Source organism: Heptranchias perlo, chromosome 8, assembly GCF_035084215.1.
Source record: "Heptranchias perlo isolate sHepPer1 chromosome 8, sHepPer1.hap1, whole genome shotgun sequence".
Classification (NCBI taxonomy): Eukaryota; Metazoa; Chordata; class Chondrichthyes; order Hexanchiformes; family Hexanchidae; genus Heptranchias; species Heptranchias perlo.
Genome location: NC_090332.1, coordinates 59,366,007 through 59,372,808, shown reverse-complemented (window position 1 = coordinate 59,372,808; position 6,802 = coordinate 59,366,007).

Sequence of the window (6,802 nt, the reverse complement as noted above, 5' to 3'; positions counted from 1 at the left end):
CGAGGCCACGCCGGCTCTCTGCAAGAGCAACCCAGCTAGTCCCACTCCCCTGCCGTGCAAATTTTAATGATTGAATCTGCCTCCACCACCCCCTCAGACAGTGCATTCCAGATCCTAACCACTCACTATGTAAAAAAGTTTTTCCTTATGTCACCTTTGGTTCTTTTGCCAATCACCTTAAATCTATGTCCTGGTTTTTGACCCTTCCGCCAATGGGAACAGGTTCTCTCTACTCTGTCTAGATCCTTCATGATTTTGAAAACCTCTATCAAATCTCCTCTCAACCTTCTCTGCTCTAAGGAGAACAACCCCAACTTCTCCAGTCTAACCACATAACTGAAGTCCCTCATCCCTGGAATCATTCTAGTAAATCGCTTCTTCACCCTCTCTAAGGTCTTCACATCTTTCCTAAAGTTCGGTGCCCAGAACTGGACACAATACTCCAGTTGTGTCCGAACCAGTGTTTTATAAAGGTTCATCATGACTTCCTTACTTTTCTATGCCCTATTTATAAATCCCAGGATCCCATATGCGTTTTTAACTGCTTTCTCAACCTGCCCAGCGATTTGTGCACATATACCCCCGCCCCCCCCCCCCCCCCAACAATCTCTCTGTTCCTGTACCTCTTTCACTGTTGTGCCTTTTAGTTTGTATTGCCTCTCCTTGTTTTTCGTACCAAAATGTATCACTTTGCATTTTTCTGCATTAAATTTCATCTGCCACATGTCCATGCCACCAGCCTGTCTATATCCTTTTGAAGTCCATCACTATCCTCCTCACTTTTTACTACCCTCCCAAGTTTTGTGTCATCTGCAAATTTTGAAATTATGCCCTGTGCACCCAAGTCCAAGTCATTAATATATATCAATAGAAGCAGTGGTCCCAGCACTGGCCCCTAGGGAACACCACTGTACACCTCCCTACAGTCCAAAAAACAACCGTTCACCACTACTCTGTTTCCATGTTGCTACTGCCTCCTTTATTCCATGGGCTGCAATTTTGATGATAAGCCTACCATGCAGCACTTTATCAAACGCCTTTTGAAAGTCCGTATACACCACATCAACTGCATTGCCCTCATCTACCCGCTCTGAAACCTCATCAAAAAAACTCTATCGGATTAGTTAAACACGATTTGCCTTTAACAAACCGTGCCAACTTTCCCTAATCGATCCACACTCGTCCAAGTGACTGATAATTTTGTCTCGGATTATCGTTTCTAAAAGTTTCCCCGCCACTGAGGTTAAACTGACTGGCCTGTAGTTGCTGGGTTTATCTTTACACCTTTCTTTGAACAATTTGTAACATTTGCAATTCTCCAGTCCTCCGGCACCACCCCCGTATCTTTTTTATTCGTTCATGGGACGTGGGCATCACTGGCAAGGCCAGCATTTATTGCCCTTGAGAAGGTGGTGGTGAGCCGCCTTCTTGAACCGCTGCAGTCTGTATGCTGAAGGTTCTCCCACAGTGCTGTTAGGAAGGGAGTTCCAGGATTTTGACCCAGCAACGATGAAGGAACGGCTATATATTTCCAAGTCGGGATGGTGTGTGACTTGGAGGGGAACGTGCAGGTGGTGTTGTTCCCATGTGCCTGCTGCCATTGCCCTTCTAGGTGGCAGAGGTCGTGGGTTTTGGAGGTGCTGTCGAAGAAGCCTTGGCCAGTTGCTGCAGTGCATCCTGCGGATGGTACACACTGCAGCCACTGTGCGCCGGTGGTGAAGGGAGTGAATGTTTAGGGTGGTGGATGGGGTGCCAATCAAGCGGGCTGCTTTGTCCTGGATGATGGGAGTGTTGTTGGAGCTGCACTCATCCAGGCAAGTGGAGAGTATTCCATCACACTCCTGACTTGTGCCTTGTAGATGGCGGAAAGGCTTTGGGGAGTCAGGAGGTGAGTCTCTGACCTGTTCTTGTAGCCACAGTATTTATGTGGCTGGTCCAGTTAAGTTTCTGGTCAATGGTGACCCCCAGGATGTTGATGGTGGGGGATTCGACGATGGTAATGCTGTTGAATGTCAAGGGAAGGTGGTTAGATTCTTTCTTGGTGGAGATGGTCATTGTCTGGCGCGAATGTTACTTGCCACTTATCAGCCCAAGCCTGGATGTTGTCCAGGTCTTGCTGCATGCGGGCACGGACTGCTTCACTATCTGAGGGGTTGCGAATGGAACTGAACATCGTGCAAACATCAGCGAACGTCCCCATTTCTGACCATATGTTGGAAGGAAGGTCATTGATGAAGCAGCTGAAGATGGTTGGGCCAAGGACACTGCCCTGAGGAACTCCTGCAGCAATGTCCTGGGGTTCAGATGATTGGCCTCCAACAACCACTACCATCTTCCTTTGTGCTAGGTATGACTCCAGCCACTGGAGAGTTTTCCCCCGATTCCCATTGACTTCAATTTTACTAGGGCTCCTTGGTGCCACACTCGGTCAAATGCTGCCTTGATGTCAAGGGCAGTCACTCTCACCTCACCTCTGGAATCCAGCTCTTTTGTCCATGTTTGGACCAAGGCTGTAATGAGGTCTGGAGCCGAGTGGTCCTGGCGGAACCCAAACTGAGCATCAGTGAGCAGGTTATTGGTGAGTAAGTGCCGCTTGATAGCACTGTCGACGACACCTTCCATCACTTTGCTGATGATTGAGAGTAGACTGATGGGGCGGTAATTGGCCGGATTGGATTTGTCCTGCTTTTTGTGGACAGGACATACCTGGGCAATTTTCCACATTGTCGGGTAGATGCCAGTGTTGTAGCTGTACTGGAACAGTTTGGCTAGAGGCGCGGCTATTTCTGGAGCACAAGTCTTCGGCACTACAGCCGGGATGTTGTCAGGGCCCATAGCCTTTGTTGTATCCAGTGCACTCAGCCATTTCTTGATATCACGTAGATTGAATCGAATTGGCTGAAGACTGGCTTCTGTGATGGTGGGGATATTGGGAGGAGGCTGAGATGGATCATCCACTCGGCACTTCTGGCTGAAAATGGTTGCAAATGCTTCAGCCTTGTCTTTTGCACTCACGTGCTGGACTCTGCCATCATTGAGGATGGGGATGTTTACAGAGCCTCCTCCTCCCATTAGCTATTTAATTGTCCACCACCATTCACGACTGGATGTGGCAGGACTGCAGAGCTTTGATCTGTTGGTTGTGGAATTTCTTAGCTCTGTCTATAGCATATTGCTTCTGCTGTTTAGCATGCATGTCCTGAGTTGTAGCTTCACCAGGTTGGCACCTCATTTTTAGGTACGCCTGGTGCTGCTCCTGGCATGCTCTTCTACACTCCTCATTGAACCAGGTTTGATCCCCTGGCTTGTTGGTAATAGTGAGGAATATGCCGGGCCATGAGGTTACAGATTGTGCTGGAATACAAATCTGCTGCTGCTGATGACCCATAGCGCCTCATGGATGCCCAGTTTTGAGCTGCTAGACCTGTTCTGAATCTTCCCATTTAGCACAGTGGTAGTACCATACAACACGTTGGATGGTGTCCTCAGTGTGAAGACGGGACTTTGTCTCCACAAGGACTGTGCGGTCGTCACTCCTACCAATACTGAGATGGACAGATGCATCTGTGACAGGTATATTGGTGAGGACGAGGTCAAGTAGGTTTTTCCCTCGTGTTGGTTCGCTCACCACCTGCTGCAGGCCCAGTCTGGCAGCTATGTCCTTCAGGACTCGGCCAGCTCGGTCAGTAGTGGTGCTACCGAGCCACTCTTGGTGATGGACATTAAAGTCCCCCACCCAGAGTACATTCTGTGCCCATCTACGGATGTTGGGAAGATTATGGCCAGTACCTCCGCAATTTCCACCCTTACTTCCCTCAGCAACCTAGGATGCATCCCATCCGGTCCGGGTGACTTATCTACTTTAAGTACAGCTAGCCTTTCTAGTACCTCTTCTTTATCAATTTTTAGCCCATCCAGTATCTCAACTATATCTTCCTTTACTGAGACTCTAGCAGCATCTTCTTCCTTGGTAAAGACAAATGCAAAGTACTCATTTAGTACCTCCTGCCTCCATGAGTAAATTTGCTTTATGATCCCTAATCGGCCCCACCCCTCCTCTTACTACCCGTTTACCGTTTACTGTTTAGACGACCTTTACATTCCCTTTTATGTTGGCCGCCAGTCTATTTTCGTATTCTCCCTTTGCCCCTCTTATTTCCTTTTTCACTTCCCCTCTGAACTTTCTATTTTCTGCCTAGTTCTCACTTGTGTTATCAACCTGATAGCTGTCATATGCCCCTTTTTTCCATTTCATCTTACTCACTATCTCTTTTGTCATCCAGGGAGCTCTGGCTTTAGTTGCCCTACCTTTCTGCCTCGTGGGAATGTGCCTAGACTGTACTCGAACCATCCCCTCTTTGGCCTGCCAATCTTTGATTCCAATTTACCCGGGCCAGATCTGTTCTCATCCCATTGAAATTGGCCCTCCTCCAATTGAGTATTTTTACTTTAGAGTGGTCCGTTTCCTTTCCAAACTACTATTACTATGAACCACCAGATGGCAACAATCTATATCCAGTTTTACATATCATTACAGAGACTACCATTTCTCTTTCAAGATGTTTTTGTGTTTTTCAGTTTCTGTTTTGGATTTCCAGTATATGCAGTTTTAACTTTCATTTCTGTGGAATGTGATAGTAAGTTATTTGAGAATGGCAGTGAGCCATCATTAAGCCACAACTGGAAGTCTTGATATAGTTCGTTCCAAAACTAAGCTGTGTGTTCTTAACTTTCCATGATGGTATGAAAGTAAGCAATAAGTTAAAGCCAATTAGCACGTCAAGTCAATGGAGCACGTGCAATCTATATTATAATGAACTATGAATCTAATCTTCGGAGGGAAGAATCTGTCCCATTTCTCTGTGCCTTGTAAGGGATAACTAAATGAAACTGGAATATATTTTACAACCTCCATTATGGTCCCAACAGCACAGAAACTAAATGCAATTTTAACAAATACATAGACTTGTTTGTTAAGATATAATCAGACAAATCAGCATGTCACTAATTATTCCCTAATTAAGGAGCGGCATTGAATTGTAAACATGGAATTGATTTCAAAAATAATCTTAAGGGGCTGTTGGGCAGTGCATTTTGGAGAAGGACAAATTCCTGGACAGCTCCAAAAACTCAATTCAACCATTGACCACATGGTTACATTTATGTTGCAGAGATTCCACAAATTTTGCAATGTATCTTTTAAAAGGTTTGATTTTACACAAATGTTTAATCATATGTGATAACATTGTAATTGCATCAATATACAGTTAATAGACATAGCTCAAGTATCTTGCAAAATACTTTTATAATAGTTCCATCAAGAAATAGGATCCATTCTTAAAAAAAACACTTAGATACCAGTAGGGAAAAAAATCAATAGCAAGTAACACCTGTTTAGTTATAATCTAACTTCTCATTGGAGCACCAATTAATCTTTAGGTGTATTTCTACTTTTATTGTAAAGCTTTTATATTCCAAAACAGTAGCTCAGTATTTTCATTTTCATTTCATACACTGTTTAACTTCCCTTCCTATTTTGATCCATCTTCATATTGGTCTAAATTGATGTATCTGAAAGCATTGTTTTACGTTTTTATATATCTATCTGGCCAATCCCAGTCTTTTATCTTACAAAATTTGGAAGGATGCATTTCAGCTGTGGTTTTACTTGAGAAGAAAGTTCTAAAAAGGTTTGTCGTCCTTGACCATAAGTAATAATTAGCTATTCCGCCTTTTAAAGGTACACACTGAAGTATGGGTACATATATGTCTTAAAAAGAAGTTAAATTGTTGTAGGCACACATAACAAGCCAAACCATGTATCTTGTCGAAGATGGTTGAAACAGGCAGGTTTGCTACCTCCAAACCCCCTATTGCACAGGTGAAACTAGAGTAATTTCCAAGGCCAAAGAATCATTCAAATAATTTGAATAATAGTCATCGCATCTGTGCCCTTTTCAGCAAGTTCAACAAACCAATGAGTCTTCAAAAGATGTCTTAGGCTTATATAGAATCATAGAATCATAGAAGTTACAACATGGAAACAGGCCCTTCGGCCCAACATGTCCATGTCGCCCAGTTTATACCACTAAGCTAGTCCCAATTGCCTGCACTTGGCCCATATCCCTCGATACCCATCTTCCCCATGTAACTGTCCAAATGCTTTTTAAAAGACAAAATTGTACCCGCCTCTACTACTGCCTCTGGCAGCTCGTTCCAGACACTCACCACCCTTTGAGTGAAAAAATTGCCCCTCTGGATCCTTTTGTATCTCTCCCCTCTCACCTTAAATCTGTGCCCCCTCGTTATAGACTCCCCTACCTTTGGGAAAAGATTTTGACTATCGACCTTATCTATGCCCCTCATTATTTTATAGACTTCTATAAGATCACCCCTTAACCTCCTACTCTCCAGGGAATAAAGTCCCAGTCTGTCTAACCTCTCCCTGTAAGTCAAACCATCAAGTCCCGGTAGCATCCTAGTAAATCTTTTCTGCACTCTTTCTAGTTTAATAATATCCTTTCTATAATAGGGTGACCAGAACTGTACACAGTACTCCAAGTGTGGCCTCACCAATGCCCTGTACAACTTCAACAAGACATCCCAACTCCTGCATTCAATGTTCTGACCAATGAAACCAAGCATGCTGAATGCCTTCTTCACCACCCTATCCACCTGTGACTCCACTTTCAAGGAGCTATGAATCTGTACTCCCAGATCTCTTTGTTCTATAACTCTCCCCAACGCCCTACCATTAACGGAGTAGGTCCTGGCCCGATTCGATCTACCAAAATGCATCACC